General features: G+C 42.5%; 1 protein-coding gene across 5 annotated transcripts in view; it reads left to right on the forward strand.

Annotated features, from left to right (window-relative positions):
- DENND2B (DENN domain containing 2B) overlaps nt 1-15,033 on the forward strand; it is a 157,849-nt gene that overhangs the window by 22,970 nt on the left and 119,846 nt on the right. For 2 of the 5 annotated variants that reach the window (XM_033153021.1, XM_033153048.1), the window contains exon 1: nt 12,058-12,176. The exons of 1 other annotated variant lie outside the window; for it this stretch is intronic. The gene's annotated coding sequence lies outside the window, so the exon portion shown is untranslated. Of the gene's footprint in view, nt 1-12,057; nt 12,177-12,513; nt 12,589-15,033 lie in introns of those variants that run through there. 2 more of the 5 variants (XM_033153057.1, XM_033153031.1) reach the window with 2 other exon arrangements.

Here is a 15,033-nt window from a genome sequence, read left to right on the forward strand (position 1 = left end):
TGCAGAGCACCTCAGGAAATACGATGCATCACCATCCAGCGACTCCATTTCAAACTTCCAGTCATCTTCTAATTGTAGTTTCCAAAGTCTTTTTTCCTTCATTCCTGGGCTCTCACCCCAGGAATCGGATATAGCATAATTCAGTTCAGCTCTGGGTCTCTCACACTCACAGAGCTTTTCCGCTTCTTGGAGTTGCGTCGTTCCTGTGTCTTGTTTTTCAAATATTTCCTCAAGGTCCCTAGCACGGTCTTATTCCAAATTAATAAGATTCTTATAAGCCTTTCCCTCCCCGGAAAACACTCCATCAACACTCTGGTTCAATAGTTCCAATCTCCGGTTCAAAAGTTCTAACTTCAATAATATTGTCCTTTGTCCTTGGGTTATACCCGGATCCAAGGCCAACTTAAAAACGAAACCAAGCATGTCAGAAGTGGGCAGGGAATAACAAAGTTCAGTACTTTTCCATCTTCGAACCAAAAGTTTCAGCCGCCATTTTCCCCCTGGTCAGGGTGCAGAATTATAATCCAACGACTTTTAAAAAGAAACACCTCCGAATTCCAAGTCCTCCCCCACGGGGATTTAACCTGTCATACTTGTCAAAACAACAAGCTCTATAGAAACAATGTAGCAGCTAATGCAGCAGCAGCCGAAAAACATTGTTATTTCTTTGTTCAGCAGGGAGAGGAAACGGGCTTCCTTTTAACGTTCCTCCCGAAAAGCCCAATGCAAAAATTTAAAGTCCGAATAGTCTCCTTACTTACAGCTTACAGTTTCTTCTTTTTTACTTCAACTCCAGAAGAACGAATTCGCTTATTGCCGGCGGCCGCCGCCGCTTAGCCTCCCCGGCTGGGGCATAGCTTCCACAGCCCCACGCCATTGCCCCTTCACTCCCGCTCCCCCTTTACAGGGGGAATGAGAGAAAGGGGTAGTGCGAAATGGGCCAGCTGGAGTGCCCACACCGCGGGACGCTCTACCCGCGGCTTACCGGAGCCCGCTGCGCGGTAGCGGAGCTCCAAACCCCCGGGGAGGCCAGGGTCGCCTCGCAGCCGAGGCAACCCACGGCCGTCGGCAATGGCGCCCTCGCCGGAAGTCCCCCCCACAATTTTAACAGGTGTGCTTTTGAATTAAATCACTTCACTCGTTCAGCTGCCAGCGATTTAAGTCCCGTTCCCATGTTACTTGCATGAAGGGGGCATCACACAATTACCACAGAGAGTGGGCTGTACTCATAGCATGCTGCCTGGCCCTGCTGCTTTGGTAATATGCAGAAGTCTATTGAATTGTTAATGTGAAAGCTCCCATGAGATTGGGCTGCTTGTGTGTAGACTTCTGCACTACAGAGGACTGTGCTAGCACATGAACATCTAGAACTGACCCTGATGCTGGAGGTGGAGCCAGGCAATGTAACGGGGTTGGGGTTGGGGGGGGGGGTGGGACTAGTTGGGTGGTCCTTCTCTTCTGTGAACAAGTGAAGGGGAGTCAAGTGTAGAGTAATCAAGTGTTGAACACACACATGTGAATCAGTGCTGACCTCGGGGCAAAAGCCCTATTGCCATACCTGAGGAAAGGTTGGAGAAATGTATATTTCCCTTCACTCTTTGCTGACACTTTGTAATGTTTGGTCCAGACTTTCACACACCGGAACATTTTGCTTTGAAACTGCATTTCTTGGAATCATTGCCGTTGTATTGAATTTGGATGTCTGAGTGATTTTTTGGGAACCGAATTTCCCTTGACTGCATCATGAAAGTAAAATCTCCTTTAAATATGCAGGAGAAAATAAACCGCAGGCACACTGTATTTTTGGAACAGCCTAGATGGAAGATCTCCTCTGAGATACATTCCTGACAAGAACTTAGATTTGCTAATGGCTCAAAGGGTTTGTATGTTTCGGAATGCTATAAACTAGGGAAGTTTCTTTAACCATTTTGCTTAATATAAAGAAAAAATAATTTAAACATTTTAATCGACCACCCAATCCTTTACACAGATCTTGAATGTGTGTTAATGGATTAAAATATAGCTTGTGTTAATGGGTGGTAGATACACACACACACACACACACACACACACACACACAGAAGCGTGCACGCACACACACACACACGCACACAATTTTAGCAGGAACAGATGATTTAGATATAAATCTTCAGGGAATGGGCAGACCTTTACAAACAACTTAATAATGCTACATTTTTCAATGACTAGACTTTCAGCCCATGAGTCATCTGCTTTGTGCTCCAGATTGAACACTTTGTTGTTAACAGATGCATTGTGCTTCATAGTGCATGTACTCATTAAAGCACGTCATGCGTTTAGCAGATAGAGGTAAAATGGTTGCATTTCATTATAGTTGTGCATGTGTTGAGAGAGTGAGGACAACTCTTTCCATGTGATAGAAATGATCCTGAGATACATGATATCGGACTAGTTTTTGTGTATGTCTGAAGCTTAAAAATTCTTAAAACTTGAGTGGCTGGGGACTCATGGCAGCTGGAACATAGAATCATAGAATTGTAGAGTTGGAAGGGACTCTGAAGATCATCTAGTCCAACCCCCTGCAATGTAGGACTATGCAGCTGTTCCATACAGGGATCGCACCTGAAACCTTGACGTTATCAGCACCAAGCTCTAACCAGCTGAGCTACCCATGCTCAATGAAAGGATACCAGTCATGCAAAAATGTATATAACCTCTTAGCCATTATATTTTTTAAATTACTTCATTCACCTGACGAAATGAGTTGCTGCGAAATAAAGTTTATGCCATAATAAACTGCTTGGGGTTGAATAACACACAGTGTGTGGTCACTTGATGATATTACTGGAGACTGGTGCATATATTTGAGAAAACCTACATTTCTGAAGATTTTTTCAGTTACAAAAGCACAATTAATTAATAAACATTTCATTAATAGGGCAGTATGGTATATATCATTCTTCTTGGCTAGATCCCACACTGTTCCATTAGTGTTTAAATAAAAATAATAATCTGGTTTCCATGTCATTTCACGTATGTTCTGCACATTCCTGGGAAGTGGTAGTTCCAATGTGGCAATTTCTCATGTGCTGTGTCTTTTCCATGTGATGCAAATATTAAAATGTGTTAACTAGAGTTACATGGATGGATTATTGTAATAACCTACAGTTTCACAGGAGTATATATTTAAAGTAGATAAACAAATGAGCAAATTAAATGAATTTGGATATGCAGAAGACATTAAAAAAGATAACTTTAAGGAAACGCAAAAAGAGGGGGAAGGAAGTCAAGTTTTGAAATGTTAAAATGATTGTAAAATTAAGGAAATCTGTAAATCTGAAAAGTATAAATAAAACTAAAAAACCAAAACAACAACAACAACAACAGTTGCGTGGGATTCTGCCAGAAGGAATCTGAGTATGCCACATGAGCAACATATAAACTGGGTCTCTGTGAAATGTACGTGATCTGCTTCCACTGCAATAGCTTGTGTCTGAAGCAATTTCTGATGACATGAAAGCCCCATTTGATGTAACGGCTGTTTCACACCATTCAGCTTCCAAAGCATATTTGTGTCATTTTTGCTACCACAACAAAATGGTACAGCAACTACTGGTACTCTTCTCAATGGCAGCTTTACTTGGGTCTGAAAAAGTCAAGTGATGCCTGAAATTAGCACATGGTCCATCTATTTCTCATGTGACTCCATCCTTGAGAATTATATATTTAAATCACTTGCAGCTGGCCTGTTGCTGTTTCCACTCCCCAGGATGGCTTACACTGAGGCAATAAAATCAATAATACCTCAAACCACAATGTAAAACAATTTGTAACAATGAAAGGAGTAGAGCAATAGAAGTACTTAACATTTTAGCCGAGCTTAAAATGGGATTAAGATAGTTAAAAAGCTCAAGTGAATAAAAGGAAACACAAGAAGAAGAAACAAAATAGAAAATTCTTTTTAGTAGCACCTTAGAAACCAACTGTGTTTGTTCTTGGTATGAGCTTTCGTGTGCATGCACACTTCTTCAGATATCTAACTATGTTTCGACTATGGCAGACCAACACGGCTACCCACCTGTAACAAGAAGAGGAGGAGGAGGAGGAGTTTGGATTTGATATCCCGCTTTATCACTACACCAAAGAGTCTCAAAGTGGCTAACATTCTCCTTTCCCTTCCTCACCCACAACAAACTCTCTGTGAGGTGAGTGAGGCTGAGAGACTTCAGAGAAGTGTGACTAGCCCAAGGTCACCCAGCAGCTGCATGTGGAGGAGCGGAGATGTGAACCCGGTTCACCAGATTATGGGACTACCACTCTTAACCACTACACCACACTGGCTCCCAAGGAAGTGTCCCATAGATGAGGTGCTGCAACTGAAAAGGCATTTACTCTGGTCACCACTCATCTAACCTGTGAAGATCAGGACTGGTGCTAGGGTTTCTTGCACCCTAGGCAAGAAGCCTTCTGGCGCCCCCCGCTGCCCGCCAAAGCCTGCTTTAGCGGAAGGTGGGGTTGTGGAGAGGCAAGCAGCAGTTTTTCCGCTGTAGTGGAGAAGCTGCTGCTTGCCTGCCCCGCCCCCTGCCAAAGCCTCCTTTAGCAGGAGCCGGGGGGGTGTAGGGGGCAAGCAGCACCTCTCCGCTACAGCAGAGAAGCTGCTGCTAGCCCATCCTGCCCCTCCGCCCAAGCCTGGCCAGCGCCCCCTCCATTTTGGCGCCCTAGGCAATTGCCTAGTTCGCCTTAATGGACGCATCGGCCCTGGTGAAGAAGATAATGGTATATGGGAAGGGTTTATGTGAGTTGAGGCGATTATTCAGCAGCCTGGATCCCAAACTGTGCAGGGCTTTAATGGTTTAGACTGGCACAATGAATTGTGCACAGAAATGGACTGGCACTTAATGTGTCTTATTTGTTCAGTTTTTAGCTAAGCACACTTGCCTGGGAATTCCAGTGAAATTGATACGACTTGCATACATGCAAATGGGTGACACCCAAAAATGTCCATTCACTTGCTCAGTGGAAGTCCACTTGTGCAATGGGGCTTCAGGTTTCTCTACTCCCTCCTTGAACCCCTCCCATGTGCCCCCAATATTTTTTATGGAAGGTCTCCCAACTCTCTGGATCAGATTTTGGGGATGTGCAGTGGGCTGCAGGGAGAGAAGAGGAAGCAGAAGCCCTGCTGCCTGAAAGGACACCTGCTTATGCTACATTGGATCTCACCCAATATGTGTAGTATTGGAATGACAGGACCTGATTCCTGATATTTTTAATATTAAAAATAGCATCTTTTCCTCAGTTTGATATTGTTTTGCATCCAGTAGTTTCAAACTTATGAAAGCTACATACAGCAGTGTGCCTGCCACATATCATGTTCAAGCATCCACTGTCAATCTTATGGGCAGGTGCATCAGGTGACTTGTTTCAAGGTATGAGACGAGTGCCATGTATGCAAGTTCCCAAATGCAGCCACTCTCTTCTCCTTGTGTTTTGGTGCTTTAGTGCAGTGTTTCCCAACATTGGGTCTCCAGCTGTTTTTGGACTACAATTCCCATCATCCATGACCACTGGTCTTGCTAGCTAGGGATGATGGGAGTTGTAGTCCAAAAACAGCTGGAGACCCAAGGTTGGGAAACACTGCTTTAGTGGACAATGGGGCAGGACTGCAGGGCTTACTCTATACTTTATAGGAACCCATGAGTTTTGTCCACAAACCACACACTAATCCCTACTACCTGTGCAACATGCACAGTATGCATGATATAGCTTGGGTACTGATGCTTTTTTCATTTTGGCCTTGTAAATATCTACTCCAGCCTTCCCCAACCTAGTGCCTTTTAGACATTTTGGAATACAATTCCCATCAGCCACAGATAGCACAGCTCAAAACATCTGTAGGGGAGCAGTTTGGGGAAGACCTATCTATTCACTATATCCTTTAGAGGAGCGTCTGGAACTGTGATTAGAAAATGATTTTGTAAAATGATGGATTGATCTGAGTAGTTCTGCTATGTTATTTTCAGTGCCTTTTAAGATCAAGATGTCAGAGCCACAACTTCACTGTGAATATCTCCCATTCAGGCTCCATTTCAATGAGGTTTGTACAGGAGAATGTCATGATGGATTGATTTCCAAATGCTTCATCCACAGCACTTTGGCAAAATTCATCCTTGTTCCTAAAATGGTTTTACCAAATTAAAGATGCCTTGGTTTAGTAGCATTACTCAAGCCTGTAATCCTATGTGTGCTTTCCTGGGAGTAAGTGCCTTTGAAACTAATGGGACATATATACATAGATTTGTACTGCACAGTATTTTAGGTGAATGTTTAACTATTTGGATTAATAGTTAATAGTTGTGATTCAAGATTGTTGGATACTTCTTGTGCAAAATACTTTGTTACAGAGAGAGAGAGAAACTCCAATGATGTGCATACACAGACAACGGACAATGCATAATTTACAGTGTGTGCTCTACCATTTCGAGCTCAGACTTCATTGTATACTTTGTGAGTTGAGTGGCCTTAACACCTCTCAACTTTTCTCTGGGCAAATGTCTGCCTGAACAGGATTTGTCTGAGATTTCTGGCACCTCTAGCTCTTGGCCATCTCTAAAGTACCACAACAGTAGACTAAATTGTGCCAAGTTAATTGTTAAATCCCTGGTCATAAGCTCTAAGCAGGAAGTGAAGGGATGGAGAATAAAATAAATGAAACACAACACAATACTAATTAGATGTAGAACTGCATGAATAAATGTTTTGAATTTGCTTGCAGTTTTGCACAAAGTTGGGCTAATTTTTAGTTAACCTTTAGCACAATCACCTATCCCTACTATACACTAAGCTTCTTTGCTCTATGATATTCCAGAAAACAACAGGAGAAAATGTGCATTTTCTTCCTTTTCAGACTCCAGCTCAGCCTTCACCAACCTGGTACCCACTAGATATTTTGGTCTACAACCCCCATAAGCCCTAGTCATATGTTACTGGAGCTAGGAGGAGCAGAGCCATGCTGGAAGAGCTTGAGGGCACCAGGTTGGTGAAGGTTGCTTTAGCTAGAAGAGAAGAAGAAGAAGAGTTTGGATTTGATATCCCGCTTTTCACTACCAGAAGGAGTCTCAAAGCGGCTAACATTCTCCTTTCCCTTCCTCCCCCACAACAAACACTCTGTGAGGTGAGTGGGGCTGAGAGACTTCAGAGAAGTGTGACTAGCCCAAGGTCACCCAGCAGCTGCATGTGGAGGAGCGGAGACGCGAACCCGGTTCCCCAGATAACGAGTCTACCGCTCTTAACCACTACACCACACTGGCTCTCTATTGAGTATATGGGGAGACAACAACATCAATGACTTTAATCCTTAATATAATGGATAAACCCCTTTTCTGGAGGCAGCATTTTCTCTATTGGTCCTAGACTGAACTAGCACTGGGTGTTCATTCCAAAATTTCCCACAGTGGCAGCCTAAAGTTATTTAAGCAGCTGCACTGTTTCTATTAATAAGTCACGATTATATCCAAGAGGCACAACAATAGCAAATATACTTTGCCTCCTTCTTTCATCTCAAACTGAGTTGTAGAAAAGACCCCAATCTAGAACATCAGTTTTCTCATAAAAATCATGCCCTCTTTGGCTGCTGTTGGCTGAAGGTGCTGTTTGCAGTAAACAGTACTTCTGAGGTTGAACAAGCCAGGAGTGAGTTGTTTTCAGCAGAAAACCCAACTCAGATTATTGGGACCATGTCAGGGACTCATGGCTCCTTTTTTCTCCAAACTAAAAATGGCCAGATTAAGCACACTTGTTTAAATACATGACTTATGTCATGTGTAGTTTGGGCCTTAAAACCACCTCTCTTTTTAGTGCTTCCATAGTCTCATTAACCTATTGCCACGGGGATTCCTATTTCACTTGGGAATTGCAATTCTTATTGCATATTTGAAGGGAAACTTTTGTTTGAATTCATGGTTGCAGAGTTATTTATGTCAGATCCCTGCAGTTCACAATAACATACATGACTATGCAGCTCGAGGCTTGTGCAGAATAAAAGAATCTTAAGAACTTGAGATACCCTGCAGAAAAGAGATGGTTTTTCAGAGAATTTTCCTTCTACTGCCTGCTGCCTAATGAGCTTTTGAAGATAATGATCTGCTCAGTCACCACAGGTTGTGTAAAGTTCCTAGCTCACATTTAGAACATAATATCAAAAGGGGCTTCAAAAATGCCATAGGTCTGCATTGCATTTTCAGTTCAAAGTGACTGCAGTGCTACCATGTAAGATCATCCTGTGTAAATAAACAGGGTGACATCTTATTGGCTATCCAACCTGGCAGCCTGTAGCATTTCCATTATGTATCTGGAGGAGACAATCATGGGAAATAGTCCATTTTGAAAAGCAATTTCTCAGTGCAAAAGCTTTTGCTTATTTGTGAGAGAGGCAAGCACTAAATTGGTATCTGTCACCTGTCTGGAATAGGGACCCAGGTGGCGCTGTGGGTTAAACCACAGAGTCTAGGGCTTGCTGATCAGAAGGTCGGCAGTTCGAATCCCTGCCACAGGGTGAGCTCCTGTTGCTCGGTCCCAGCTCCTGCCCACCTAGCAGTTCGAAAGCACATCAAAGTGCAAGTAGATAAATAGGGACCGCTCCAGCGGGAAGGTAAACGGCGTTTCCGTGTGCTGCTCTGGCTCACCAGAAGCAGCTTTGTCATGCTGGCCACATGACCCGGAAGCTGTCTGCGGACAAACGCCGGCTCCCTTGGCCTATAGAGCGAGATGAGCGCCGCAACCCCAGAGTCGGACACGACTGGACCTGATGGTCAGGGGTCCCTTTACCTTTACCTTTACCTGTCTGGAATGCATTCCTACAACCTACTACTGTACACTTACATATCTCTCTTACTCCTAACCCACTACCGTTCAGTCCACCATTGTTTCTCTGCATCAGTCTCCACTAATATGGTTTCCTCCAGATGTTCTGGATTACCTCTCCCAGCCAACCTGGCCAATGGTCAGGATGATGTTTGCTGTAGTCTAATAACATCAGTAAGACCAAAGGTATAGTACTCCTGCTCTAAGCATCGCCTTCCCATGTCCTGCTGTTTGATGCTCACAAGCAGGTTGATCTGGTGGCTGGGGTCAGCATGGCAGTTCCTTTTCTTGGAGGTGACTGGGGTGTACATGTCTGTGCCACATGGTTATTTAATTTCTATGCTGCTTAATATATTAAAAATTAAGCAACAACTGTCAACATAAATAGAACATCACAAAAATACAGAGTTACATAGAAAACCTTACATTAATACACAGTTATTAATACATAAAAATCAACATATACCACCTGGCTCCTGGGAGATTGTGGCCCCAAAAGACGCACACTTTTGGGGGTTGTGCTCTCGCGCGAGTGATGTGACTCATGGTGGAGCACAGCCCCGAAAGACGCACGTCCCGGTTTTCCTCTGGGGTGTGTTGAAGGATATATTCCTGCTTCCAGGCTTCTCATGGGTATCTGGATGGACACTGTGAAAACAGAGTGCTGCATTAAATGGGCCTTTGGCCCAATCCCGCTGGCATCTTCTTATGTTCTTGGAATAATCTCATTCCCTGGCCAGCACTTGTGATCCTGATGCGATCCTTTGGCTGTGGCTTGCCTGGCTTTAGAAGTGTATTGAGGTTTGGGTTATTCTAGGCTACGTAATTAATGGAAGTATTTGAAAATCCAGATTTCTGAGTAATATATGAAGAAGCAATGTTTTAGTTCCATTAGTCGTGTCACGGCATGAGTTCTGAGCCACGGAAACACAGGCAGGTGCTTTATAGAGAGTCAGAACATTGGTTCATCTACCTTAATATTGTCTATTCTGACTAGCAGTGGCACTCCAGGGAGTCATTCTCAGTGGAGATGACAGGAAGTGAATCTGGGACTTTCTGCAAGCAAAACAGATTCTCTAACCCTGAGTCAAACCCTCTCCCTAAATTACATTGCACCCTAGAAAAGATGCAGATTAAATAGAAACCGATAAGAAAGGTTCTACGGAAGTTGTTATATTCTGCATTAAAAAACAACATGCTGGGTAGTCTATGAAAGATGTGGGCTTCCATAAGAAAATATATTTTTAAAGGACTTGGTTTCTGCAATACATAGTCATGCCCACTAGGGGGAGCGTTGCATATGTTGCTCACATAGGAGAAACGGGAACTGTTCAGATTTTCTGAGCCTTTATATGGAGCTTATAAAATCTTCACTGACTGTCTTCAATTAACTTTCCAAAGAAGGAAGTCTCCAAGGCCCTATCCTATCTTGAAGTTTAAAAGGCTTGGGCTTGCTTTTGCTCCCATTTAAATTCCTGTCAAAGTTCTCATTGAGTTCAATGAGATTTAAAAAGGGTCCTTTTTGTTTCCATAGCAATAAGCTTAAAAAGAGAAACAAATTTATTTTCTTCCGAGTATTTTATCCAGCGTTGCCATGGTGCCTAACTGCTAGACATTAAAGTGGGCATCACTTTAAACATGTTTGGAATTTGGAAAAAGTTTACATAGGAAATTATTTTATAGTCTACAAAGCATCAACCAGTCCTTTTTTATGTTAAGATAGTTCTCACAAAGAACTGTGATAAAGGTACCGGTAAATTAATTTAGATTTGTGGCTGATGTAGAAAATAATCCTGTGCATTCTGGCATTCGTCACACTTATGTATTCATAATTAGAATTTTCTATTTAATCTCCATGACTTTGAAACTGGCATTTTAAAAAAAATGCTCATTTTATTCATTTTTAAGCACCGAAGCATACAGTTGCACAGTTTGCATCTGGTTTTATGTGTGTTGTGTTCTCTGTTATGAATTTAGCTGTGCAGTGCAAATTGATTTAAATTTCATTATTAATAATAACATTGTGTCAAGCAAACAGTAAGCAAGATGAAAAGACTCCATACTTTTAAAGCACATTTAAAGTGCAAACAGTAAGCAAGATGGAAAGGTTTAAGCACATTGGAAGGTTGAAAAACAACAACAGGAGATTCACTCAGAAGCTGTAGCAAAAAGTATCAAAAAGAAATTTCGCTTGTTTCTAAAGAACTATTTCCCAGTGGCAAAAGACAACAGCTTTCTGCCTTGTCATGCATACCCAAGTCACACTGACAAATGCTCAACATAACCAGGTACTGGCAAGGCGAATAGATGGTTAACTTGTGTGGAATGTGGGTAGCATTTCTACTGCAATGAGTGGTATGCCCTGGAAGCAAGGAAACTTTTGGGAGAAATGGCAATATCTCTCTCTCATTTCACAATCCTGTTTCATTCCTAACTCATACCTATATTTTTCTTCTTAACTACAGAAGGATGAAAGAATACAGGATGCCCTGCTTGGCGATGATGAATACCTACAAAAATTAAGTATTTTCACAAAGTGCCGGGGGTTGAGCAACAAGGTAAGCCATTTAGCTGTCTGAAGAGGGATTTTCCAACTCTGTAATCCTTGCTATTGTATTTCAGCTTGATCTCGGAGCTAGAGATATCAAATCTAATGTCAAATGACCCCCACCTCTCCCTCTCTTTCACACACACACCCCACCTCAGGCAGTGGCAGGCCTCTCTTGTTGTTGTTGTTGTTGTTGTTGTTGTTGTTGTTGCAGAAAGATTTTGCAACCCAACCTGTCTCTGCAACCCTTATCTGAGTGGAAAGTACCTTAAACTCCACGTCACTGACTGAAAAGGCATTATCTTTTTTGAAGCAGCAATAATCAGTTTGAAGTGTCTGGGGGCTGGCTTGGTGAGAGCAACGGTGGTGGTTGAGGAGGAGGGGCAAAATGCTCGAGGGGTAGGGGGGGGGAAAGTGGATGAAAAGGCATGCTGTTTCATGGATGTCTTCCAGAATTGTGACACTGTGTGTGTGTGTGTGTGTGAAGGGAGGGAGAGCGAGCGAGCGTGTGTGTGTGTGTGTGTGTGTGTGAGAGAGAGAGAGAGAGAGAGAGAAAGGGTGAGAATGATCACCATGACAACTGACCCAGCCAGTCTGTGTACTCTCCCTGCAATCATTTTGGCTGAGATCTGTGCTGTGAAAGGTCATGAGAAGGAGCTGTGGGAAGGTATTAGAGTCCGTACGGCGCTCGTTTGTCCAGTGCCTCAGCTAATAGGGCAAAGCTTTTTTTTTGGTCTGGGAAATACAAAAATCGAAAATGGCGTGGAAGGGGAAGTGCTGCAAGTGTAAGGTAATGAAAACTTTCCTCTCTTTTTTTGTCTCTGCCTCTTTCTCTTTCTCTCCCTCCCTCCCTCTCTTTTAATTTTTCTTTTCGTTTCTGGAGCTGCATGTCAGCGTATGTTTGGAATCCCAGGCTCTGAGGAGTGATGTCATGCCCTAGCAGTTGGATTTTGTTAAGCAAACAGGGAGGAAATGGTGAATTTCACCCACCGCCCGCCCTGACGAATAGATATTTTTGCCTGTAAAAAGTTGTTGAATCTTGTACTAGGATTACTACTTTTTCTCTGTGTGAAGTATTCCAACATGAGAGAGAGAGAGATTGAGAGAGAGAGAGAGAGAGAGAGACTTTCAGGAAAGTTTCTTGAGACCCGCAAATGGCAGTCGGGTCCACATTCACCGCAATGATGGTGATTACATTGAAGGTAATTCTTATTTTGCTGTTTGGGTTCTTGGCTTCTGAGTGGCTGCCTAATTTTTCCTGGTGATGGATCTGCCTACATGCACTTAAATGAAGAAATATTTGGGGCAAAAGAAATCAAGCCTGTGCTTGGGATTTAAACAATTAAAAGGAAGGAAAGGTTGCCTTATTTGCTTACTGCAGCTGGTTTGCTAGCGAGTTCACTTCTCCAGCAATGTGAGATTCAGCAGCACCACTCAACATAGGAAAGGCATTTTTTTAAAATATCAGCTTATTGCAGGAGAAGTTGCATATGAATGCATGTTGCAGATAATATAGGGTTTTAAATAAAGGTGGTTAAACAGAAACAATGGTCAAACATTGTTAAGGAAAAAATGCTGTTTTAAATTTGCATTCCAGAAAATTTGCATTCCAGAAAAAAAGTTTCTTTATTATTTATCAAACCTGCTCTGGTCTTTTTAATGAGAGTACTTCCTTTGAATTCTTGGTTATTTCTGGGCTCTGTGCATTTAAAACACCTTTTATGGTAAATTCCAACTGGATGCAGATGTAGGCAGAGGCAAAAACAAAAAAACCCCACAACCCTCCCCCCAAAAACATTTCATTTTAGATGTGCAAGTAAAGGCTTAAATGAAATGCCTCAAACTGTGCTTTATAACTGGTGCCTTCGGTGGAAAATAGGTAATATTTTAATGCCCGTCTAATAAAATCAAGTGTTGTGAAAACTCTGCTAATACATGACCAAAATATACTGGATTGATGATGACAATGAGAGAGTTTTACTACTATTCATGCTAGGGAGTTCAGCTAAGGTCAGGGTCCCAGTGTTCAGCTTCTAGACAGTGTATAAAAATGACCACTGGAAAGACTTTAGGTAGTTACAGAACATCTGCAGAAGGTTCTTGTCTGAAACCTTGGAGAGAGAGAGACTGTCAGTGTAGACAAAACTGAGCTAGATGGACCAATGGTCTGAATCGATATACTGTACTGTGGTACCTTGGGTTACAGACGCTTCAGGTTACAGAAGCTTCAGGGTACAGACTCCGCTAACCCAGAAATAGTACCTCGAGTTAAGAACTTTGCTTGAGGATGAGAACAGAAATCGCATGGTGGCGGCGCAGTGGGAGGCCCCATTAGCTAAAGTGGTACCTCAGGTTAAGAACAGTTTCACGGACCTCCAGAGCGAATTAAGTTCTTAACCTGAGGTACCACTGTAATATACTTGCCTGTGTTCCTCTGACCTATTCTCCAGATTTCTTCTCTTCTGCAATTTCTCTTGGGAAGTATGAATTTCTGCCAGTGAAACAATGAAAGGGTTGGAGCCCTGGTCTACTAAGCCCTTCCCCTTTTATATTTGCAGAGGTGGGTCGTTGAAAATATCAAGTTAACATCCAGCAGGATCATAGCAGTCAACTCGTCCCCTTTTTTAAGGGAAATTCCCTTATTCCGAATAGGATTCCTCGCAAGAAAAGGGAAAAGTTGACAGCTATGAGCAGGATAGGTAGAAACATGCTGGTTTCAGGCTCCAAATGTTCCATATACAGAATGTGGGGACAGGGTGAAATTTGGATAACTGAAGCTCTGATAATATGTAATTTGGGTGGATTAGTAAGGGTATAGGACAGTCTTGCTGGAGGTTAACTGATAAATCCTGTGCACAGATTTTAAGGTCTGCTCACTAAGATGTATTCTATGGATTTCTAGCCTTTGTTAGCCACGGTTGCAGTTTTTGACTGGGAGACTAGGTCACAAGCTTTTAGCTTTCTTCCCGAGTTTCTCAAACAGAGTGTCTTTTGTGTTCCATTACACAATGAAAGACACTTCTGATTGGCTTCAGTGCGCCTGCTAGCATGGTTCAGACATGCTGCTGATGGCTTATTTCCTCTTTGTGCTGGGTATGACTATGAGAAGGAAAACATGGATGGAGTGAAAATAAGAGACACTGCAGAAGAAGGAAGGATAGTATTTGTCTCCTGTTTCTTTTTCTTTTTAATTACATCTCCTCCCTGCATGCTTTAAAACATATTTTAGAAAAGTTAAGAACAAAACCTCAGGTTTCCTTATCGGATCAGTCCAGAGTTAAATTCAGGAGACAGGAACAAAGTGTTACCATATGTAATTGCGCTGTAATATTTACACAGTGGTTTATCATTGCCTAGGGTAAGGCTGTGTCCTGTTGCACTACATTTAGTTATTTTCTCCTCAAAGATAAATAGCTTCTTTTTCTCTTCAAAAATATAATATCAGAGCTTTAATTAACTGATACTGCAGGTTTTGTAGTAGGCTGCATGACATGGAAGAGCAAGGAAATAAAGTCTTCCTCATAAGGTGGAAATGCTCCGCAGTCACTTCCTTTTAAGTCTAATCCTGAAAATGCATAGATTTAGCACCACGCTCAAACCCTTATCAACATTTTGCTAATGCTTGTGACACGTTACCCACAGGAGGG

Source organism: Lacerta agilis, chromosome 1 (assembly GCF_009819535.1).
Source record: "Lacerta agilis isolate rLacAgi1 chromosome 1, rLacAgi1.pri, whole genome shotgun sequence".
NCBI classification, from domain to species: Eukaryota; Metazoa; Chordata; class Lepidosauria; order Squamata; family Lacertidae; genus Lacerta; species Lacerta agilis.